The 25,588-nt window shown below is 41.1% G+C and overlaps 1 protein-coding gene across 4 annotated transcripts in view; it reads left to right on the top strand.

The window, feature by feature from the left end:
- The first annotated feature begins 6,569 nt into the window (after positions 1–6,569).
- Positions 6,570–25,588, top strand: part of STK38L (serine/threonine kinase 38 like) — a 51,127-nt gene continuing 32,108 nt past the window's right edge. For 3 of the 4 annotated variants that reach the window (XR_003990445.1, XR_003990446.1, XM_030478571.1), the window contains exon 1: positions 6,570–6,721. The gene's annotated coding sequence lies outside the window, so the exon portion shown is untranslated. The remainder of the gene's footprint in view (positions 6,722–25,588) is intronic. The other variant, XM_030478573.1, reaches the window with a different exon arrangement.

The following is a 25,588-nucleotide window of genomic DNA, read 5'->3' as shown; positions in this document are numbered from 1 at the left end:
ATAGGCCAGTACACTTGACATCTTCACGTGCCAGACTTAATTACACTGACTGTGCATGTATGTGCTTGTGCGTGGGACAGACAAATGGACAGAGGCCCCATAAAATTTATGTCAACCAAGAACTGATTCTTGATAGTTTATCAAGACTTCATCAGCAGCACAATTCATCTTTGAGTAGAAAGAGAGTACATTTTCTGGATATTTATAGGGACTGTATGAGAGACATCAGGTTTTTTATACCCCCATTTCAAATTAAAATTACACTTTGATTTTGAAATGTTTTGTCTAGAAACTCCTACTTCCCATTAGGAGGTACATGTAGCTAAGCAAATTTGCAAAGATGACAGCCCATTGAAGAATTGACCCTTGCCAAGTTGAGAATTATTATTTTTATATCCCTGTAGATTTTTACTGCATTTAATTGATGAGGAATACCAAGACCTCAAGAGCTGACAGCTCTGCTCCTGCAAAGTCCTCTTTCTCTTTGCTCTGCATAGCAGAGCCAGAGTTTACTGTTTACTGCCAAGATTGGAGAAATGCCCTTTCTGTAACTTTGGCAGTGAGCAGCACCTTCCTCACTAACTATATCTTTGAGGGAGGAGCAGAGGTGTAGGAGAAGCACAGTTATGGCAGAAACAGCAAGGGTTCAAGCACTTGGCTTCAGTGCTGGCTGAGAGGCAGCACCTCTCAAAAGAAAACCAGATTAGTGCTAAAAATTGAGAGGAGACTTCTCATGTTATTAAATAGCAAGCATTATGGAAAATGCCCATATACTGTTCAGTAAGGAAGGGTCAGTAATGAAAGACATGACAAAGGCATGCTTTACACACACTGGAAACAAAGGACGAGCTGTGCCAGTCTGTTAGTGGGTTGAGGAAATCTAGTAGGAATGTGCAGGGACAGTCAGGTATTGCTAAGAGTTCTTAGGGAACAGGGAGGGCTCTAGGGAATGAAGCTGAAAGAAAGGAAAAGGACTGGAGATGTAAATTGAGAATGCAGCAGAGCAGGGATTGCATCTTTGTGTGCATAATTACAACAGAGTTTTCAGGCCTTCAGTCATTCCATTGAAAAGGAGGGTAGTGGGGGAACAAGGCAGAGGAAATTAAACAACCAAAGGACTTGACTAAACCCCAGGATTTCATCACCATAATCATCTTCTTCTTTTCCAGACTCATGGTTTTGTGAGTTTTGTGGAAGTTTGGGAGGGGAGAGCTGATTTAAGATTTTTGAGCACTTAAGAGTTTGTAGTGCTGCATTGGATCAGCTTAGCTTTGGGTAAGAAATAGCTCCAAAGTTCTTTCTGGTGATCCCTTTACACTGTCCTTGGAACTCTGGTTTTCTCAGGCTACCTGTGATCCTTGCTCCAGCTTCTTCCCTCACCAAATCTTTCTCTGTGCAGTGCAGCTCTTCTGAGGTATCTGACAGCTGGACCGTGCATTTTAGCAACAGGAGTGCCTGAACATGAATGTAAGCTTATGTTCTAAGTGTATACCAACCACTTCTGGACAAATCTTTCACTGTCCTAGAAATGTTTCTTCACAACCCCGGTGATGTTTTATCCCGCTTCCTTGTAATCCATCTTTTTACCTTCCATACTGACTCCATACTATGAGATACAGCTTCTGAAACTAATTGCAGGTTTTGACTCCCCTGCAACTGGCCATCCACCCATGAAGATATCAAGAAGGAGAGAGGACAGAAGTCCATGGCCTTCTGGCAGGAAGCTTGTCACCCTGTGACAAGCAAACTTCAGTCTCGTTCTGTGTTACCAGCCACTCAACCCTACCCTATGACCTGAAAAGTGGTGTTTCGAGTTACAGTGAAAGAAATACATATGGGTCCAACTCCAGTCAGGTTAGTCTCTATGCCTCCTGTGCCCATTTGGTTGTTCTTTGTTCTCCTATGACAGCTATGCTATGCTGTGATGCAGGCCATCCCTTCCAAGCAAGAATTTCCTCTCCCTAGACTGTTCCAGAAGCCCATGTTCAACAGGATAACTCCTGTGAGTATAGAGACTTCAGTATCGGGCCCTAAAATAGATGCATAAGGGTTGAAAACCAGAGAACAGACTGTAACAGCAAGTTGCATCATTTAGTTTACATCTTGTTCCAGTTTCTTTTTTTTTTTCTTAATTTATTTTAAGAGCTTTATGTCAGACACAAAAGCTGAACTAAATAGCTATATAGCAAAGATAAGTGGAAAGCAAACCTTAAGTAAGGAGACAGACTGTGTGGTAAGCTTGCGATATACAGATGATCTCCCATGTATCAGGATAATGTGAAAATAACAATGAATCTGGCAAAGAATCTGCAGAGAATCTTTGCTAAGAGGAAAAAAGCATATGGTAACTCCTGAAACAGTGTAAGAACAGATATAACATATTGACTAAGAATAAAATGTCTGAAAAAGTATGAGTATTTTTGTCGAATATGTTATTTTGTATCCCTAGGGTTGACTAGAAAGGTTGTCAACTTCATTTTTGTCTAAAATTTTAAAGAAAGGACAATGCTGACTATGCTAACTGAGAAAGAATAGTGAGCTTCCTTAAAAATTAAAAATACTTACTATTAGTTAGTGGTTTTGCGAACTTTCTTGTTCCAGACTTTGTGTTTCTTTGTTTATGGAAAAAGATAATGTACTAAATATGTCTCTTGCGAGTCCACAACAGATTTTCTCCAAAGAGAATCCAGGAATAATATTTTAAGAGATGACGTTGTTTAAGTGAACTCAGCTATAAATATTTTAATTGCTTACAAAATTAATCCATTAATTTGTCACATCCTTAAACTCCTGCATGAGGAATTTGCTATCTCTGTGCCAGGAAGAACCATGCTGTGGGTTCCAAATTGCCTGCAAAAGTCACAGCCAAGCCAGAAGTTCATGCTAAAGAATAATAATACTTATATAGGAAAGAAGTAATTTTAATGGTATCGAAAATTGGCAAAATACTGGATTTGGAAGGACAGTTGTGAATTGCTATGACATTCAGGATATGAGTTGACAGCCTGTAAGGTGACTGTAGTAATTTTCTTGATTTTGTATAGCTGAATGAGTTGGTTTGTTCCTTAGACTACCCAAATGGAAACACAAATGGTTTCCCAGTGACATAGATGCTGTTAATATACAGAAAATTATCCGAGCTTTCAGCAAAGCATAAAGTAGAACTTTCTAACAAGGGATCTGGAGTAGCAACAGTCTGAAGTTGCCTGTATGGAACAGAGCTAGATTGTTGCAAATGCCTTCAAAAGGCACCTCATTTAAAAACTTAACTAATATTACTTACTTGCTGACACTGCTTAACTTTGTTACTAGATTTAAGAGACATAGCAAATGGTGTATTCTGCCTTCAGATTAAGAGGTGAGGCAAGAAATATATGGCCCTGGATAAATGCATGGTTCATCCACAGCCTGAAGAGTGAGATTACAGTCTTTTTAGTTGCAAAAATGTAATAGAAAAGGAAAAGATTCAGAGCTGGGCAACAAGAATGATGAAAAGTATGGAATGGTTTATACGGTATAGAAAAATAGTAAGAAAGCAAGAAAGGAAAGTCAGAATTGATTCCTAAATGTTACATTGATTAAGTAGTTAGTTGCGAACTACTTGTAATGTCTCCTGTGATTTAAACATTTATAGGTTATTTCTGCTGCTGAGAAAGACCTTTCATGGTTAAAAAAGCCCAGAATCTTTCCAAGACACATCTCCAGCATGACTGATACAGTGATTTGTTACACCAATTGACTGAAGAAAGAAATGTATGTCAAAACCTCACATAAATGTTCTTTCACAGACAATATATTCTTCCTTTGAACTGCAGTAATGAGCCCAATATTGTTTTGGTTTGCTGTAGACCTTCCCCTAAGTTTTCTGAAGGCTTCAGAGGCTCAGTGGAGTTTGTCAAGAGGTATTTAGGCTTTTGTGTTTGCCTTTAATTGCTGCCCACCAGGGTGTATCCTGATGCTGCAGCCCGAACGTCTGAGCAGAGAGAGCAGAACCTTTTGCTGCTTGTTGCAACTTGCAGGACTGGAACATTACACAGTGTGCAGAAGTATGCACATTTAGAGCAAAGATTTTGATTCAAAATGTTTTTCTAAGAAGTCCTGTGCCTGGCAGCTTAAAGAGATGTTACCCTTCTACGTAGTGAATGAGTTCTTAAACCTCTAAATGAAGGGCCAACTCTACAAATATACAAAACCAGAAGTAACTGGGCAAACACGGCTGTTTATAACTAACTGTCTAGTGGCAACCCAGTGTTGGTTAAAACCTTATTTCTGCCAACTCTCCACACTTCATTTGCCTGCACAGACACTATGTGCAGGTTTGGTTCTGCAATGGTTCATGTTAGAATGAGCATTTGGTTATAACTTCTTTAAGTGTGCAGACCGTCAAAGACTACAGGCACACAGAACTGTGTTCAGTTAGGTATCCCATTGACTTCAACAGCAGCAGTGGTGACCCCACTGCAAGATCAAGCAAGATAACCTCTTATGTGTATAGCAGTAAGAAAACCTGCTGTGTGCTTAGCTATGTATAAAAAAATATGTAAAATTAGAAAATAAAAATAAACCATATCTGTTTTGCAATGGAAAGTCCACTAACATAAATACTGTTACAGCCACTTAAAAATAGAAACATGAAATATGTATTTTTTCCATAGGTCTCTAAAGTAATAGCCAGTGCTATTCTTACAGTGCTGTCTCTCTTTTTAATTGCACTACTATTTAGGAAAACTCACTATTCTGATTTATGAAGAAAGTTACATGGAATTACAAGAAAAACTTATAATGTAAACAGACATGTATCATTAATTTAAAATAGGAGGCCAGTTCTTTACATGCCAGTAATCTCTGTAGTCTCAGGAACCATTTCTTTTCCTTTTCTCTCTTGAAAATAATTAAATAAATAGAAGTTTGCCCCACTTCCCCTCTCTCACACACACATATGCAGGACCAACAAACTCAGTAATTTTCCACTGGCACAACGGTCTTTCAGTGTCTGCCATCTGCTGTGCTGGCAGGACCCACGAGAGGAGTAGCAGCAGCAAGTCAGGAACTGTAACGTCATGTTGTGAATATTCATTCAATTTTCATTGTCACAGCTGGCCCTCATCATCTCAAAGACTGACCTTGCCTCCCCCAACTTCCCTTTGACAGCTTTAGAGCAGGGCAGCAGACAGAAGCAAGATATTGAAACCATAACTCTCAAACACCAGAAATCCCCAGTCAAAATCAGTCCCCATTCCTGCTTGGGGGCGGGGGTGTCTGTCACTTCCATTTACCATTGTTATTGCTAAAGATTTTTAAACACTTTTGCTTGGGAAGACTGCTTTAGTGAAATACTGCTTTTCTAGACCCATAACCAGTTCACACTGAATTTACTTATCATACTGTAGAATGTCTTTTTCCCTTCTTGCTCACTCTTTTTCTGGGTTGTGTGTCTGTGCTTTCAACACTGCAACATGGTAAATGGGAGTGGACCACTTCATTACCACAGGCTTCAAATGTGGAAACAGAGTTCAGGTATCACAAAGGAAGAACTCTTGCGTTGCATTCAAGTTAAAACATGCTAATTTTAGGCTTCTAATATTTCAATCCTACCAAATCTAATGCTTCTGGAAACCACTCTCAGCACATGGATCCACAGAGCTCAGTGAGGTCCACAGTGAATTTCCTGGCTCTGCCTGCAGGCAAAGGGGACATATAGATACTCTTGCAGGTCCTGAGATTGTGAGATCTCTGGGCAAGAGATCTGCTTTAGTGTTCAGAGCTCCTAAGACCCTTGTCTCTATAAAAAGACTAATGAGGTAAAACAAATTAAACATGGCTACCAAATAAGTCCTCTTCATCAGCAACTATCCTCAAGTGAAGTGACATCATGAGGACAAACTTTCACTCCCTTGCACACGTTGCATGTTGTGACAGAAGCAGATGATTGTACTTTGTCATTCTTCCAGTCTGAGCTCAGAGACTGGCCTTCCACATAGCTGGCTGTGTGTGAAATCTGTATTGCTGCACCCTTGGCATAACAGCTTTCACCGCAAGTGCTGGCTGCTTCATTTTATGATCAGGTAGTACTAAAAGCAAAGCAGGGTTTCACTTATCTGCTGCCTGTGACAACATCCTCACCCTTGTACTTCTTCAGCTATGGGACAGAAGGGTACAAAAGCGAAAGCCCTGCAAATGCGCTATTTCCAGATAATTCTGCTGTCTTCTGGTTGAGCAACCGGGCACCTACGTGTGCTCACGGCAAGTTTAATCGTGCCTTCCTGACTGACAGAGCTCTTCACAGCTACAAGCCCGTCAGTAAACCTCTACCACCATACCCTGCCAAGAGCGAGGGTTTAAGCCGGATGCTTAGACTGAAGAGATGGGCACTCCGCCCGGCCCGTGTGGAGCCGGGGCTGGCGGCTGCGCTCCCGGCCACGGCTCCTGAGGAACTTTGGGCGGTTCTGAAGGAGGAGAACGAGCCGCCGGGGACACGCCGCTGCTGTGGCGGCTCCTGAGGTACCTGCCTCGGGGCGGGGCGGGCAGCAGAAGCAGCCGATCGCGAGGCGGTTAGGCAGCGCCGGGCTCTCGCGAGAGCCGCCGAGTAAACACTGCTCCGCCGAGGCCCTCCCGCTGCCGTCCTGCTCCTCCTCCTCCTCCTCCTGCTCCTCCTGCCATTAGCGCGGAGGAGGGGGCCGCGCTCCTTGAGGCGCCGGCTGCAGGCAGCGAGCGAGGAGAGGTGAGTGCTGCGGGGAGCCGGCGCAGCCTTCCGACCCGGCGGCGGGGGAGCGAGCCTTCCCCTGGCGTGGCGCGGAGGGAACTGGGATCCTGTCATTGGAGACTGGAAGTCTCCTTCTGCCTTCCCTCTTCTCCTTCCTCCCCCCCACCGTGAGGCAGCAGGAACAGCCATAGCCGTAGAGCCTGAGGGAGGACAGCCTCAGCCCCGGCTGCCGCTCAGCCCGGGGAGGAGGTGGGAGGGTTGGGGGTGGGTCTCGGCTGGGGACCCGCCGGGGCAGTTTGCCCGCCTGCCTCCGGCGCGCTGCCCCTCAGGTGACTTCTCCCCCTGCCCCCGGCGGGCGAGCGGGGGCTGCCGCCTCCTGTCAGCGGCACAAGTTGCCTGACTTTCCCCGTCCGTCTCCGCGGGGTGGGTGCCGCCAGCCAGCGAGGCGCTGGGGTTGCCCCGCCACGGCCGCCGCTCCATCCCCCCCGGGGAGGTGGGGGGGCCACGGTGGAGCTCGGAGGCAGCTCGGCGGTTGGGCGCGGCGGGCTGAGGGGCCGCGGGTGCCCCCGGGATGGCGGCGGGGGGAGAGGTGAGCTTGGTGGGTTGGTGGGAGGTGAAGCCGGGCGGGTGCGGACGCCGTGCTGCGTGCTGTGAGGGTCAGGCTCAGGCGCGGCTGGCCATCCTGAGGTGAGGTGAGGCGAGGCGAGGCGGGGTGTACCCGCGGTAGGTAGCGTGGCTTTCGGGCTTGAGGGTTTCCTGCCCGCTCCGTGGATAAATAAGTAAAGAGACAAAAATACCTCTGTAATGCGCTTAAAAAGTATATTAAACAAACAAACAAAACAGAACAAAAAAACCCCAAAACCCAACCAACCAACCAAACAAAAAAAAGCCAGCCAAAAAACCAGGAGCTCCCAAGTCGCCGCTTATTAGATGCACAAATCCAAAACCTGCTTTTGTCCTGAGCCAAAGGAGTTTGGGATTTGGCCCGTGATTTGACAGCCCAGTTCGTGCTCTGTATCTTTAGGCAATTTACAGTGACTAAGATAAAAGTTAAGTGCAAAGAACTATGAGATGTCTCCTGTTTTTTTGTTTGTGGGTTTGGGTGGTTTGGGTTTTTTTTTTTTTTTTTTTGTTGGTTTTAATTAGTTTGAAACGTCTTGGGTTAGAATAGCAGAGTTCACAGGCATGCTAAAAGCTGCCGCCACTGATACTGCTTACCTGATTTCCTGGTGCTAAATACGGAATAGGAATAAATAAGCCTTGATATAGCCTCTGAATCAAAAGCAGTGTGGAAGTTTGACTTTAAAAAAAAAAAAAGTTTCTCGCAGGATATTTGGTGGGATATATTCATGTTGTTTTGCTTTTACTTGCTTTTTGCTGAAGAGGCATGAAATTTATTTTGGAGGCCACAGATGCTAGGTTTTGTCGGGTATGCCGATTCAGTGTTTTGATTACAGTTTGTCTGAAGTCACTTTAACTAGAGAGATCTTGTTTGTGAGTGTATATAACGCTAATAAATCTCACTAAATGGTTGCGCGTGTTCCATAAAAGGTGCTTGGGCATACACAGGAATCCTGAAATCTGCTGAAAATCTTAGGGGTGAGAGAGTATAAATCTTACTTTGAGCAGTTAACTGCAATACTAGTCCATAGGCTACTAACCTGAGAGATTATGAGCAGTGGCAACACTCACTGCATATGAGAAATCTGCTACTGTATCTAATAGAATTGATGCAGTTTCATCTTCTATGCTATATGTAGGCATGTTTTCCTGACTTTGTTAAAGGTATCTTCGGTTAAAAAAAGTAAAATTTACATAGTTCTGCGAAACTGGAACTCGGCTGTTTTTCACATTGTACACAGCATAGTATATGCTCAGTTTAAATATTATTGCTTAACAGAGCTTTAAAAAATTAGAAAATTATTTCTCAAACATTTCAGGGGAAAATAAACTCCCAAACCGCTAGCTAAACAGAATTCAGAAGTAAATATTTACACTGGACAGGTATCATGCTTTATTTCATTCTGCTGCTTTTTTTTTGTTTGTTTGTTTGTTTGTTTTTCAGAAAGTTAGTTTTTCTTAAAAAGAAGCAAACAACAAACTCACACCCTATCATTAACTTGCAGTGGACTTGGACAAGGCCCTTATTCTCTTAGGACGCAATGAGGGAATGTTCCCAGGAGAATAGAAGCTTTGGATTTCTGTCAGATAATCCATTGTAGACCTGCTTGTGCGAGCCTTGTGGTGCTGGCCTCTGGTCCTGTGCTTAGTGGAGTCCCTGGTGGACTGGTTGGAATGATACGGGATGGCATGCTTAATGGAGTTCAGTGTATGCATAGCTTCTCTTACACGTGGTGAGGTTTGCCTAGCTGTTGTTTCTCAGGACTTCTGTATAGCCTCCTTTTAGCTCATCTGTCTCTATGCCCCTGAAGCTTGAGTGGGGGGTAGAGGTTTTTAATGATTTAAGTTACCTGCTGTACTTTGGGATCTCTCTTGAATTCTTTAGCGACCACAAGGAGCTTAGTCACAGTTTGAGAAGCACTGGTTTTGTCCACTCCTATCTGTCTAGGCAGTGGGTTTGTCTTGGTTTTAAAGCTTATCTTCTCCCTATAAATTCAGTTTTCACTGGATCCATGTTTATTCTAATAAAGATGTTCTTCTTCCCACCAAGTTTAAGCCAAGGGTTAGTTAAAATGTAAAGCCAATTGCTAAACTTTGATATTTTTATTCTAGGAGATGCAGGATAGACATATAAATCACAATGAAAAGAATTACTTCTCTGAATACAGCATTCATCAGCACAAAGACTACTTACTAAGCCATATATGGTAAATGGTTTGCTTTTAGTCCCCCAGAAAGAGGCTTTATGTGTCTTAGGGTAATGACAGTTGACATAAATCAAACATGCTATTGTCCACAAAATCATTTAATCTTCTCTTGTTCGTAGCTCATTTCAGCATATAGCTGCACTTAGAGCAGACCTGCCATCCGTAGTAATTGCATTACTGTAGCATGAAAATGTGGGTTTGATAAATAACTGATGGCTAATTCTTTGGGATGGGTTGATACAGGAGTTTTCAAACTCTGGTGACTAAATAACATCTTTTGTTTTGCAAAAAAGGAGTAACACTGAGGGTAACCTAGTCTAATGTTATGGGGTTTGAACTCAGGGAAGAGTTATCTAGAGTATGGTGTTGAATCTATGTGGTGAACTGTATTTAAGGTGGGGGGATCTTTTCTTGAAGGATCAGAAGTTGGTTGATGCCAAATGCCAAAGAGTAGATCATTTGATTGGTATGAAAGGTGCTGCTGCTCTGTAGTCTAAAACTACAGAATAACTTTTGGCAGTCCTACAGCTCCTGCATCTGCATGAGGAAACAATAGCACATTTTTCTTTGACAACAATAAAACCAAAATTGGGACTGAGGGGAGGGAATGAATTTATCAGAAAAAACTTATTTTCCTTGTCATAAATAATTTTATCAGCATGGGAAGCATTATAATGGGCAGTTGTCATAGTCAGTACTGTCTTTTACTTGTGAAATCTGGTAATTTTGTGAGGCTTGCATTAATATCTCACTACTTATAGAACTTTAAAAAGCAGAGTGGATCAGGAAAGAATATTAATCTTCGTGGTTCAAATATAGGGTTATCTCATTTTGCATTATGGTTTGAACTGTAGATTTGGAACTTAGTTTGTGATGTATGTCTTTAATATTTATACCTACAAACTTGCAATTTGTCAGCTGACATATGGGTTTGAGACTTGCAACTGAATAGAATATGAAGAAAGCAGATACCTAGAATTTTAATGTAATAAACTTCAGAAGACTGCTTATATGAGATTTTGATTGTCAAAGGAAATATATATTTTTAAATTCTATTTAAAGTATCTTAAATAAAATTCTATATAAATAAATAAAATTCTATATTTTTACTAGTAAAGGGGAACAATGGTTGATTAAAATTGTAGTCTGGGTTTATGGGATTTCACAAGAGTGAGAATCTTGTGAATCAGTAAAAAGGGGAGACAACTATTCACCTTTTATTAGTAAGGAACAGACAATGTGAAGTAATAGTTGGTGTGAACAGGTTGCTCAAAGAGGTTGAGTTTATCATAGGCGGCAGAATGAATGGGAGGGAGGAACTAAGGGAATGATTCGAATCATATGGGGAGAGGAACTGTGTTTAGAGGAAGAGTGTTTATTTTATTGCAGTTTAGATTAGCAGTATCTCTTATGTTCCAAAGTTTGAGCCTGTGATCACTGGCATGCTGTAGAGGAGCTGCAGACTTAGCAAAGATCTAGGCATATTGGAATTTGTTACATTTCCTTCCACAGAAGTGGAAACAAAAAACAAATTTATTATCTTTGAATAGATGGAAGGTTGCAAGGCCTTCTTCTACTATGTGTAATAAAGATAGCAGTTTACAATTCTCTGAGAGTACTGTGTGTAATGTCACATTAAGTGAGGCACTGCTATTGCGTCTATAAAACGTGCCAAGAAATTTTAGCAATTAAATCTCCTTGTAGTAATGCAAAACCAAGCAAACCACTTCCCAGACAAACAATTAGAAATCTTCAGTCAAGTGGGTACCTTGTCCTAAAGCAAGTATGTCTTTCTGGTCTTTTTTATGAGCCACTGTAGTAGAATAATGCTTATGAGAAAGACAGTTGTGCTTAAGTTGGATGCAACTAAGGTGAAGATATACTAGGTTGCACCAAGCCATAGGAGTTACAAATACAATCAGCTTCCATACAGAGGAGTTTAAATTAGGAGGGGAAAGAATGAAAGTCATAACTTCAGAAAGGCACATGACTACCCTGAACCTACTGCCAAGAGGGATGCAGACAGTGAAAGGAAGTGGCTTGCTACAAGTGGGGAGTTGTGTGTGCTTAGGGGACTCTGCTGACTGTACAAGGTTAGTCTCCATCTCCCTGTCACTGATGCAACAGAGAGTAGGACAACTTGTCTAAGATACTTGTGCTCCATCATGAACTTCTGCCAGCATCACTGAGAAGCCGCCCAGAGGACAGCTATGTCCTCTTCCTGCTAGATAGCTGCCAGTTTGGAGACTCTTTGAGTCTGCTCTGTGAGAAAAGGGTTTTCCAGGGACAGTGTTTGCTTCTGCCATGTATGCAAACCTTGAGTTTGCTGGCACTACTACCAGTCACTTGTGGGGGATGGCTTGACAAAGTGGACCTTTCCCACAAATCACTGTTTTCTACTTTGTTTTTTACAGAATGAGTAGAGCTGAATCCAATATTGAGAGAGGCCTGGCTTAACTGCCATGTAACACCAAAAGAGCTATAACTTCACTTGATAGAAACCTCAGTGTCGTTATGAGTGCACGAGTAAAAAAAGAAACTACTTATAGCTGAACTGATAGTTAAATTCCAAGCAATATTTCATTGTCTCAGGAGAGCTGTTTTGTACAGGCCAGCCAACATGCAGATTATCTAGCCACAGAATTCCCTTACCATTGTCTGAAGCTGAAGTTACAATGAGCCATCTTGGGTTTCCTTGTGTCACCGCTGAGCACAGAGGGGAGAGTGACAGGACACAGGTGTGGCCCAGTATCTCCCTTATTTCCCAGTGCAGAACTACCTCTTTAGCTGATTAGCTAGATCTGAACCAAAATGTGGGGAAGGCGGGAGCAGTGCACAGGCTTAAGTGTTCCACTTCTTCCTGTAAAAACTGAGGAAAGCCTTTCCTTTCAGGAAAAATTCCCCTTTTCCAAATCAGCCAGGTAGATCATCAGAGAACTGCAGCACCTCTCCTATAGAGACAGGCTGAGAGAGTTGGGCCTGTTCAGTCTGGAGAAGAGAAGGCTCCAGAAGACCCTCATAACAGCTTTCCAGTACCTAAAAAGGCCCTACGAGAATGCTGGAGAGGGACTTCTCACAAGGGCATGTAGTGATAAGACAAGGGGGAATGGCTTTGAACTGAAAGAGGGTATATTTAGATTAGATGTTAGGAAGAAATTCTTCACTATGAGGGTGCTGAGGCACTGGCACAGGTTCCCCAGAGAAGCTGTGGCTGCCGCATCCCTGGCAGTGTTCAAGGCCAGGTTGGACGGGGCTTGGAGCAACCTGGTCTAGTGGAAGGTGTCCCTGCCCGTGGCAGGGGGTTGGAACTGGATGAGCTGTAACGTCCTTTCCAACCCAAACTGTTCTATGATTCTGTGAAATAGCGGACCTTACTCCAATGGCATCAGGCTCCTTTTGTCTTCCTGTGTATATTGCAGGTGTTTATCACAAACATTTCTTAAAATTTGTTTTAATTATTTTTTTTGCAATGAATAGTTGCATAATGTGTTCTCAGCCCTTCCTTCTCGCTGGTGCCTTATAAGGGAGGCAACCAGAACGCCAGCCAAATATCAGCCTGATGATGAAAGAATTGTTCCACTTAAAATGTCACTAATTTTTAGCATGCTGAGTCCTGTATGAAGAGGAAAGCTTATATTAGTAGCTCCACTGGCAAAAGCGTTGTACTGCATTGTTTAAAGGCAGTTGCTGTTTTCTGAAGTTTAAGATAACTGGATTCTTCTGTTCCGTGGTACTTAGTGTTTGGCGGAGTAGGGAAGGAGAACAAATTCAATCGCAAGGTAAGGATTTAATGGGAGTACCTGTTTTTACAAACTGTAGAATCTGAATATGGAGGATGAAGTCTGTTTAACAATACTTAAAAGTATAATATAACAAGCTCTAACATCTGGAACTATGAGGGAATTCTGTGTTTTGCATATGAGCTTCTCTGTGGTACACTAGGCAATCATACAGCAATGAAAGACATGGCTGTTACGAACATGTAACAGCCAACTGCTAAAACACATTCCTGCTTAGTGGAGTAATGGCTTTTGGATAACGGATACTTGGGTAGCAACAAATATACTTGGTGAGACTTACTTACCAAGCAAGGTTGTCTTATAGTTCAGATCTAGTAATGGCATATCTCAGAAAGCAGTTGAGTGCATCACAGTGAATTCTGTCAAGCTAAGGTGAAAGAAGGGAATTTTATCACTTCTGGTGTCATTAATGTACATCTTTGTCACTCGGTTTTGTTGATTTTGTTTGTGCTTGCTTAGCTCAACAAAGTGGTAGAAAACTCTGGTTGAGAGGCGAGTCAATATTCGTCATGACTGACTTGCCATATTTCATTTCTGTAAATCAAAAGTTTTGTTGTGCCTAAAGAAAATTTCTCTTACTAGAGCTGTCTGCTTACATTTTAAAAGAACATATTCACTTTATGAAATGAGCAACGAGCCATGAATCTTGGGTTCTGCAAATGCTGTAGGAAAGGAAATACATTCAAGTTTGGGGGCACACCCCAAACCAAACCAACCCTGGTTATATTGTAAATACAATTTCTAGTAAAGTCTTAGAGTTTAGTCCTTCCCCAATGTTAACAGGCATAGGTAGCATCTTATGAAGTAATAACTAAGGGAAGAGAAGCAAGGTTCATTAAAACAGAAGTTCTCCATGAATTCAGCTCTCAAATCTCTTGTGAGCAAAGTAAATGGAGGACCGTTTTATACTGAAGTATAGTAGGTGGGTTCTCTTATTGTATGGAAGCTCTTTCCCTGCTCCCTGTTTGTTTTGTCAGGGAGTTTCAGTTAACAGAGAGAGAAAGTTCATATAAAACATGTGTTATGGGAGCATCTTTAGCCCACTTGTGCTCTGGATGTGGTGGCCTCACTGCTCAGTTGCCTAACTAGCAATTAGAAACTTTTCTCTGTTGTTTTGGTTCTTTTTTTCATAATTTTTTAGTTACGTTAAGAACACTTGGAATAATCTCCTGTAAACTGCTTATGATTTGAATTGTTCCAACTGGAAATTGAGTGAACTTGAAGTCAGGCAAAATGACAATAATAAGAATAAAAATCTGTAAAACAGGGACTGTTTTGAAGTATCTGAAAAACCCAAAGTGCAGGATACAGACATTACATCAGGGAGATCTTTATAGGAAGGAAATAAAAACATGCATGTGTAGTATAAAACATGAGTATAATTGACCTTTAGTATCTGCTTAAAGAGATACATCTGGAACTGAAGTCAAATAAAGCTCTCCCTGATATTCTTCAGCTGAACCTGAGTGTAACAGATATCTCTGAGGTTGAGTTATACAAGCCATGGAGTGGTTAGACAGCGGCAGAAGCTGGGGCGGTGGCTCTCAAGTCCAGTGAGCCACAGACTGCTGTTGGGCCACAACGCACTCCCAGACCATCATGTGCCTTTGATTAAACAAACGTTCCGGTCCCATTGACCAGCCACGTGCTGCTGACAGTGTCTGTGGACCACAGGTTGGAAATCACTAAGTTATGATGGGCTGTGGTATTAGGAACAATCATCTTCAGAAATAGTTTCAGGTAAGAAAAGGAATTGCAGGTAATTTACTATACAATTTTGAGAAGGACAGCTTCTAAATGAAGGGCGATAAAGATGTGGAAAAACAAAACCAGTTACTTTGGTTTGGAAGATCAAGGGAGTAGACAAGGGGATTCTGTCCCCTCCCCATTAAATCTTTTCCCTTTCTTTTGTTTCCCTGTCTTTTTTATCATGAGCCAGTGATAAAGGGAAAAAGAATGAAGTGGGATGCTTTAGATTTTCAAGCTTTGCTGGCAAACCTTCAAAGAAACTGGAAATTTTTTTGGCTTCTTTCTTACATTGCAGCGTGTACCACTTCTTGACCAGCTCCAGTTCTCAGTAATTAGCAGTGTTTACAGGCAACATTCATCCATTCCTTCAACAGGAAGGAACACACTGAAGTCACTGGGAGCCCCAGGTGCACAAGGAAATGCAAAATTGTCTCCAAAGATTTGAGGCCGTGTAGCTAAGGTAGTGTTACAGGAGAACAAATGTGTGGGATGGAAACCTGCGTTTCAGCTGTGCTGGCATGGTACTATATATGGAAGGATGGAGCTGTTCAGGTGAGGATTATAATATGTTTACTAGCTAATTAGTTTGAGTAAGTAAATCTTGGCATTTCCAGATGGTTGGTTACACCTGGGAAGTAATTTAGATGCAAGTGAAGTTGTATCAAAGTTTCTTGTGACAGGAATGATGTGTCTTCTTGCCTTCGAAGACATTCTGCTCTAGGCTTTGTCACCATGAGTGTGAAATGAATGCTGCACTGATACAATCAATCCCTTGACAGTGGTGTGAATCTGACCATGGATGTTTAGTGGGTTAACCAATATATGGATAGTCAAGTTGACTTAATGTATTGTAGCTCTAATCCAACTCTTTCTATCAATATCAGTGGTGCTGATACTACTGTAGGGCGACCTAGAGGAGCTTTCCACTTGGTTTTTCAGGAGGCATCCAAGTACAACCTGCCATGTTTCCTGCTATCACAATGCCACTTGCTCTAAATTCATGCTGAAAGCATTGTCTCTGGACAGCTATGGTTGATTCATAACTCCAAAGTCTTAGGCTTGCACTTGAATACCTTTTAAGCCCCATTTAATCCCAGAGGGCACCTGATTTATGTTAACTGTTTGCTTTTGCTCACAGGCATGTAAGCCAATTGTGTAGTGTCAAATGAAAAAAGAACAAAAAATCCTTTTCGGTGTTCAAGAAAAATAGGTGAACGTTATATCACCCAAACCAGAGATGAGAAAATTTCATGTGTGTGAAAATACCCTGACCTCCACCACTGATTTCGGTTGCTACTCACAGCTTGTGCTGCAGCCTAGCTGCTCACAGAATAACTTTTCTGAAGGCCTTTGCTGGAAACTAGGAAAGAGGTTGCTTGCAGCCTGCCTAAAATGCTGCTGCCTTCACCTTCACTCTTCAGTAAGATGCAAAACTCCTGGCAATGGTGTGAGTACAATAAGGAAACATGCTTCCCCATTACCTGTTTGAATAAGCAAAATAACATTCTGCTTTGTAAAATAATCTTTACAATAAAAAGCAACATTTAGGAAAAAAAAGTTAATAGATACACATCCATTTTTTCATGTGTACTTTAGATCACTGCATTTGAAAGGATTAAAAGCATAGTGGAAAATAAAAAATGAAAATGGAAGTAATTATGGGGTAACTGGGGAGAAATTGTTATATTCTAGTAAAGGTAAGACATTTTAGCTATTTTTCTCTCTGCCCTTTTTATTAAAAGAGCAATAGTATTTGGAAAGCCTATTTTGGTTTTGTTTACAGTCCAATCTCAGTTTCAGATTTTGACCCCCAAGCATGGGATGAGCCTGTCATGTTTAGGGAGCAAAGCCTGCAAGAGAAGAATTATGAGGACAATTTTGGTTATACTATTTCTCTTTAAGCAAAACAAAAACAAAAAAGCCCCCACACACAACTGAAACCCTCTGGTGTTCTTTGTATTTTTTCCATTTAGAAGCTCACTTTTGAAACTAGTCTTGACAGTATCTTATTTCTATCTGACTGTCATTTTCTCAGCCTGAGAAATGCAGTGTAAATGTATTTTCTTGGTTCTTTTGCCTAAGTGCTCTGAAGCAGTCATTTCGTCCTTAAAGAACGCTGCCATACAGACTGAGGATAAAAGCTTCTGTATTTTTACTTAGGACATTAGAGAGCGATGGTGAATCTGCGTCTTGCCTGTGTGCAGTGGAAGAATGCAGTTGCATGATGAGATTTTCTTCTGTCATTGTGGAATCTTAAGTGCTTTCCCTCCCTCTCTTTGCCTGCCAAGGCAAGGCTGGATTTTACCACAAAGATATTGGTTAAGTAAGGCCCACCCATCCCTGTTCAATTTGAATCGTAAAGCAAATCCTCTCCAAATATTGCAGGCTAATAAACCACAGTAAGAGCAGTGCAGATTAAGCTCCATATTTGTCTTGGATGGAAGGCTAGACTTCTGTCTGGAACATCTGAATTGGTGCTTTGGGTGCAGCTTCCTTCTGTTCGAGGGTGGTGATCATCTTGTCAACAAGGCATCAGATTTACAAGGTGAAATCACAGAAGTAGGCTCCCATCATATATGTACATCTAGGGAGAGAAATAGGGGTTTTTTTGCTTGTGGTATAACAGGTGCTGCACCTGCTTATGCTTTTTCCTCCTGTTTTCTCTTCCTTGAGTAGATCAGGAATGGAGTTTGTACTTGACCAAGAGTGTAGGATTTTTGATGGAAAGAAAATTTGGCTAATCCTAGTTTTTACAAAGAAGCTGCACTTGAATACTTTCTAATGGTTTTCCAAATTAAGGGGATCTAAATTAATATTTGCCAAGGACTAATGTATGAATAAAACACTTGAGAATTTCTTTGTAATTCTTGGCTTCGTTTGGTCGTTCAGTCAACGCTGCTTCTAAGCAAGAAGCCTCTTTTGTTGATACAGAGCTAAATCTACTACGCGTATGGAATTTCGTGGTATAATTCTCATCAACATTGAGGGAGAGGGGACTGACAAAGGATAACTCAGCCTCTGCTGTGGATACTCTGGACGTTTTTGAAGTAACAGGCAAAGAGGGAATATATGAATGTACCAAGATCTCTTTATAAGTGCTTTTTCAATATTGAAAGATCTGGTGCTCTTTGAGATACTGACCACATTTGACCTAGCGTACTTCACAAGCACTGTTCAATCAAAGTTTAGCAGGTATTTACAAAGCGCCAAAATTCAGAAAGCCTTCATCTTCTTTGAATGAAACACATGCTGTTCTCTCAACTTGGCATTTCAATTTTCTGAGCAGCACCAATCCCCTAATATTAACTGTGTTTATATTCAGTTATCTTGTGGCATGTGAGTGCGACAAAGTTTAATTAATTAATAGAATCAACTGATGTTTTAAAAAACTATTGCTCTAAATTTTATTTGTGACTTGTATGGTTTTGCTTTCTAGCAAAGTTAATAAACTAGGATGTGTATGATGCTTTCTGTGGGTGTGGGGATTTATTACAAGAAATTAAGTTTGATGTTCATGATCAAAGATTTTGATCTCATTATCTGTGTCCTTATAAAATTACTCTGTATGCTTGAAGCAGAGTTTAAAATATTGTTACTTTAGTAACAATACTTAGTTACTTAGTTTTCTAAGTTCCTATATTCTATGATGTCTTGCTTCATGCCCCTTTACTGGCAAGAGAAAAGGCAAATATTCCTAATGATGTGAGTCCTTGAAATTGAGCAGTTTATTCAAGGTGAGCCTATGTTTGTATGCTAAATTTTCTTGAAGAAAAATACTTAGGAGCTCTTAAACTTTTGTTGGCTCTGGAAGCAGGAATGCAGTTAGCATATGGGATGGGAATATTCATGTTGGCTGTTCTTTTGTGTGGCTCTGGCATGTTGGAAGTCAGCAGGTGGTGTTTCTTTGTACTGAGAAAGTATGGGGTTACATATATTACTTAAAGAAATATTTAAATTAGTTCATATTTTGTAAAAACACACTGTGATACTTTCACCAAGGATGCTAGGTAAAAGCAATTTGTGTTTTGAGGGAACATGCTATTTTGAGGAAGGATAATTCATTTTCCCCACCTTATTTAGTCCTCAGCCTTTACAGTGGTATCAAACAAAGGAAGTGACTCTTACAGATGCTTTCGTGATGTGGTTCCTGGTTTATTGAGAACTGGACTGAGATCCACTGACTCATTTCACTTAAGCCACCAAAGAGCTGTTTCCAGTTATTGCCTGGACCAGGTCTTTGAGCTGAAAGATTCCATCTCTGACTGCCAACCATCCTTCATAAGAAACACAACAGGCTTGTATTACAAATATTTCAACATTATAATTCAGCCTTTGAAGATTTGGCAGTTATTTGGCAAAGGATGTCTCCAAAGAGGTATTTTTAGCAAACACTCTATAGAGAGCTTCAAATCTTCATCTTTTTTCTTCATGTGGAGAATATTTTTCTGTCTGTGAGGTGCCCAGAGCTGAACGATGTAAAAATGACAAGATGCTCAAACCACAGTTGGATTCAAATTATCTTGAGTTTGGTGGGATCTGAGTCTATCCCCATGATAGTCAATTGCCTGGTCTTCCTCTGCGGGGAAGTCCAGTGCTCTATGGGGGTGGGGGAGGGATGCCACCTATTTTTTTTGTTTCCTTTGGCCCTTGAAACACATTTTAACTGTCGAGCAAATCCATCTGCTGTAGGACTACTATTGGATGAGGCTGGGTTTCTAACAGTGATTCAAGAAACCGGTTATAGACATCGACAACAGTTATAGGCTTTTGAAATGGTCAGGAGAAGCAAACTGCTAAATCCGAAGATACCAGGTACCCTCATCACAGTGAGAGTTGGCATTGTATCAACTGCCAGGCAAGATTCACCTACCTACCTTTGGGTGCTTAAAAATTACACATCTGAGCCAGTTAGTAGTCTTAACTGTGCTCTGTAGTCAGTGGATATGAAAAGTCACTAGGAGGAGATGTTTTCTAGTACCTAATGCAAGGGTGACTGTTTTAGGACTCCACAGCTAGCTGGTAGAACAGAGGTTGACATGTTTTTCAGGAGAAGATGGGCACAAGCAAGGCCCTGGTGGACTTCCACTTGTGGAGCCTTGAATGCATGTATGTGCTCTGATACTGCTGTGTGACTTCTGAGTAGTTTCCTGTGGCAGTTGAAATTTCAACAGTAATAAAATCTGCTGGCTTCACCGTAGTAAAATATCCCTGCAGGTGCATGCAAAAACTTGTGAATTCACAGACTCCTTTTGTTCTGCTGACAGCTTAGTTGAATCAGTTTGGTTTTCTCCAGGAGAGCATGAAGAACGTGCTTCCTCAATAGCTGCTATGAAAGCCCCAGGGTCCCGTGCAAACAGCAGTGTAAGTAGGCAGCTTCTCTACAGTTGCACCTCTGGAAACCCCTGGGCTCAGGTCAACTGAGCTTTCTTCTGTTTCCTGCTGTAATTCTAGTTTTTCCCATAGTTCATTGTGCCATTTGGTGTTAAAAATAGGATTCCATAAAACATTTTTATGTTCCTTAAGTGCACACATTTTATTTTTTGAACGTGTATCTCTATGAAGGCTTGCCAGAGAAAAGCTTGCCTTTCCTCCAGTGCTGACCTGATCTGACTGTAATACTAAACTCAAGGTAAGAGTCAGGGCTAATGCAGTGATTCCATGTCTCAGCTCTTCCTTCAGGTTTCTGGCAGCTTCTGCAAATTACTCTTTGTGCTTCAGATGCTGGTGTGGTGCTGCACAGTTGAGATATATATATATATACACACACATTTTTTTCAAGTATTCTTGTATTTTGGTGGCTCTGATTCATTTTGTTGTACCTCACTTTCCGTATTTCTAAAATCAGATTGAAATCGTCCTTGTGTTTTCAGATCTATACATGGAGAATGTTATGTAAGCCTATATGTTATCTTGGATATATTTCTACTACTAATTGAGTGGCATTGGAAGGGGTCTGTTCCCCAGGCTGCTGTACATATATGTTACAAGGCAGGATTGTCTGGTCAAGTTCTTCCCTTGCTCATAAGACCCTTCAGGGTCTTCCCAGGATTGAGCCTGGGTTTGTTTACTTTCCTCTGTAGTCAACAGTGATACAATTACTGACTTGCTTTACCAAGATGATGTGTTTAATGTTTCAGTTTTGCAAAGTACCTCACAAAGTGGAAGATACTTTAATGGAGCAAACCATAATTTCCTTGAAGGCTCTGGGGAAGGTATGTCATATAGGGAAGCAGAATGAAGCTTGCAGCTCCATCTTATTGGAAGATGAAGGTGCTTTCTGGCATTATTAACATGAGGAATAATCCAAAGGAGAGGAAAGCATCTTGAGGCTTGGTAACAACCCCAAGAGACCTCAGCAGTTTTGGGCATGCTGGGAAGGGGGAGGGCACACCTTCCCTCTTAGACGCTACCAGCAGAGCAGCTTCCCTGTGCTTTCAGGATTTGCTGAAATTTCCATAATTTATTTTATTATTTTATACTGATTTATTTTCCAAGCTTTTACTCAAGGGGATGAAAAAAAAAAAGAAATACAGACTAGCCTCCAGATCTTGCTTCCATCCCTGTGCTACCATCTTATATCTGGGGAGAGTAATGAAATTTTTATTATGCATCTAGGCTAGGGAGGTCGGGCTCAGTATCAATTGGGGCATCATCTGCAGAGTAAAAAGTGCTAATTTTTGCACAGACCTTTTATGACTGCCCAGGGGTACTTCTAAAAGAAGGGATTTTACTTGGTTTTCTTTTTGTAAATGAGTGCAAGTTGAAATGTATTTTAAGACTCAACTGACACAATAATTAATCGTCTGAGGAATCACAGATGTAAATATTTTTTTATGCTGTACTAATACTACATTATTAGACTCCTTTCTCTTCATTTTTTTTTTTAGTGCTTCCTATATTTTCAGAAGTGAGAATATAGCAGAGCAGCTGCTTCCTAGTGAATAGTGAAATCGAGAAGTATTCTCTCTTACCCTCTGTTATATCAATTTGACAAACTACATTCCTGATATTATGTGTGGCTTTACCAGGAAACTGGTAAAACATTCCAAATGCTGTCTATTTATCAGTACTTTAAAAGACAGCTGATTAATGTTATTTGCATATGAGCAACAGAATGTGTAAACATTGACTGGGGAGTCATACAGATGAATACTTTCAGCTGGATTCACAATAGCAACATTTCGCCAAGGCTGAGTGTAGCTCAACTTGGAAATGTTATCACCAAACTTGGCCACTTGCAGTGTGTTAATATTTAATTGTCCCTTCTATTGCCTTTTCCCATAAAATTCCCTTCCAAATCCACTGTATACAGATTGATGATTCTTCTGCAGTCAGCTGTAGTGGTTCATTTGTTGTCCAGTCTGATTGAATGGGCAGCTCAGAGAAGTGGAATAGCAAGGAAGGGACCACATGTTTTGTATGTTTTGGGGCCAGGTTAAATAATGAATTTTCAGAATGAGTGAATAAATAATTTTTAATACTACTTTAGCATCTTTCCTCTTAAGAGCCCAGGTTCTTTGTGCATATGAACTCATTAAGTTCATGACCCGCTAGGAACAGAAATAATATGTTTGTTTTCACGTAGGGTAACTGAGGCACGCCCTAAGTACATTTTTTTCTTTCTTTATTTCATTTTTTCTGTAGGGTTTGTTTTTGCACATGGGAAATAAAATAGAATCCAGCTTGTCTGTTTCTTAATGCAGTTTCCTGTCTTGTAGCCACAAAAGCATCCTTCCTCTGTACATACACCATGTGCAATTAGAAAAAGAAAAGTCAAAATATTCATTATTTCAACACTTGCATCACTGACAAATACCGGGAATTTAATGTGGTTTTATTTTGCAGAAATAAACTCAAGTCACCATTAGATGTTGTGTGAGGGATACCTTTGCTGGTAATGCTTCTGGTAGAGTCATTGAGTAGAATGAGAGGAGGTGCATGAAGGAATGACTGAGAAATTAGAGTGGACCTTAAGGTGGATATTCCTGGTGTGTTACTATAGGTCAGGTACCAGGCTTTGCTCTAAGTCTATGTTCTTGGCATTCTTTGGATGAGCATAAAACTATTCAAGTATAAATCATGTCTGTGTTAACTGTATAGTTTGGTCTTCTGCTCCATGTTTGAGCTTGCTTGTCTGTGTTGGGCTTTATTCAACATACAGGAACCAAGCAGTGCTCTAGGAGAAGCATTTGGTATGGCTTCTGAAGCGAGCAGAAGCAGCACATAGTACAAACCCTTCGTGGTCTTCGTAAAAAGAGCTTGGGTTATTCATGAACAGTGCAGCACATGATGCACTATCTAGGGGATAGATGTTCAGCTGTTCATCATGATCAGCCTCACCATAACCTTTTTCATCAAAATCAAATGAATTGTCTTCTATATTGTTGCAGCCTGAAGTAAAGGGGATGTGAGAAAGTAGTTATAGCCTGCCTTTTGAAAACTTTGCAAAGCTTTCCTTTACATCAGCCCATTTTCAAATGAAGCCAGCAAAAGATGGTGCAAGAAGAATGTGACCACATTGGTGAGAGCTGACATTTAACAGTTGTTACCATTAGACTCTAGGGTTTACGTTGTATCCAATTTGATGTAACAGTCCAGTTCTCCCATTGCCACAAGTGTATCTGAACCCTACTGGGGTGTAGTCCAAATCTGGGTGCCTGCAAAAGGGGCAGTGCTGTTCTCCCCATTGTCCTCTGTGCCTATCCATATTTCATTACTCCTTTTTCACTGAATTTAGCAGTTGTGTAGTTGGAGGGTAGGACAAACCCAATTTTCTGATTTTTATGGAAGAATGGTCTCCTTCTTATTGGAGCATGGGAGTGGTTGATAACTTAGTTTTGTCAGACTGCTGAGTTCATCTAACTTGGCTGTGGCTGCATTATTGGGGAAACTGTAAGAGTGAATGCTCAGGACTGGAGGGATCAGCAAAGTGGGAGAGAGAGATGTCTCTAAGAAGCAATTCATAGACCTGCACTGACACTCCTTGAACTTGGCAGCAATGTCTGTCCTTTCTGTGTAAGGGCCTTGTGCATGGGGCCCATCCCCATAAGGAAATGTTAATGTTAAATATTATTCCAAAAGTGGAAATTATCTCATTCTTCCTACGGCTTATTTGGGTTTTTCTCTGGTTACTATTTATGGAAATAGCTGGTTGCATCTAACTTGTCAAGCAATTCAAATCACTGCCTGAAAGACTTCTTTATTTGCCACTCCACCAGTCTCCATCCTGACACACTGTTTGCACTAAACCGGTATTTCTGTTCAAATTTCCTGCAAGTAACTCCACCTGTCTAATCTCCACTTGACAGATAAAGAAATGGAAGCACAATGGCAGTTTACAGGGCCATAGAGACTTACAACTTGAAAAGGAATGGTGAGAGCTGTTCTGTGGGAACACAAGTGTTGCTTTTCCTTCTTCCTTCCTGTAAAGCCCATACCTTTGTAGGAGATTACCTGTGTTCCATGAAGAGTCCTTCTTACTGATGAGTCTTACTCCTTTTCTCAGTGAAGAGCATGCTTAGCCCTCAGGACATGCTGCAAGACTCTTCTATTCTGAAGGCTTTCTTGGTGGGAAAGGTTTGCTCCTAGAGAAGTTGTCATCATCTTCTCTCATTCTTGTCATAATTTATTTCATCTTGAAAGCATATGAAACTGGACTCTTAAAGATTTTTATTTTTTAAAAATCTGGAAATTTGCTCATTCTTGCATGTTTAACTGGAGCATAGCAGCTACATACAGCATTAGTATCTTATAGAAGCTTAAGCAGATATCCTCTGTTGCTTTTCCCTCTCACTTTCCCTTGCAGCTGGATATAGCTGGAGCTTTTCCCTGCACCCTGCTTTTGCCTCTCTTATTCTCTAACTAGGAAACCAGATAATAGAATCAAATCTCTGAGATTAATTTAAAGGAAAACACCACCCATTCTGAGTGAGTTTTCCCAGGCCAAGATGGAAGAATGACCTTCCACAGGGAATTAATGCTCATCACAGACATCATTATCTTTCACTTAGATGCAAATCTTTTATTTCCTGTTTCTTTTTTTGCCTTTCTCATATCTTCCTAGAAGGGTGCATATGTGATCATGTAGGATCATAGCATAGCTATAACAAAACACTCCTCTCGTCACTCTTCAGCCCTAGAGGAGATGAGCAGTTGGGACAATAGGCAGTAGGCTGCAGGAAGACTCAGATTTTATGAAGGCAAAGCTCTGTAAGTCTGCCACTGTAAGAGCTGTTTTTCTCCATACCTAAATCTCAGAAGGATAAGCCCCAGCTACCCACTTCCAGTGTATTTTTGTTCTGAAAGTGATCTATAGATTGATAGTGATATATATGTTCTCAAAGAGGTATAAATGCTGAAATGCAAAACCACAGCTCTATTGACTGTTCGCCCCTAAAACAGTCTGCTAATAAGGCAGAATATAATGCTTTCTCTTTGCAGTTGTCCTTGTTACCACTCTAGGGTTCAGGTGTTGCCATTAGGGTTTCTTCATGAAATAATACTTCTTT

This window comes from Strigops habroptila, chromosome 3 (genome assembly GCF_004027225.2).
Source record: "Strigops habroptila isolate Jane chromosome 3, bStrHab1.2.pri, whole genome shotgun sequence".
NCBI classification, from domain to species: domain Eukaryota; kingdom Metazoa; phylum Chordata; class Aves; order Psittaciformes; family Psittacidae; genus Strigops; species Strigops habroptila.
Note: the sequence above shows the minus strand (reverse complement) of the source record. Positions and strands in the feature narration are given on the sequence as shown.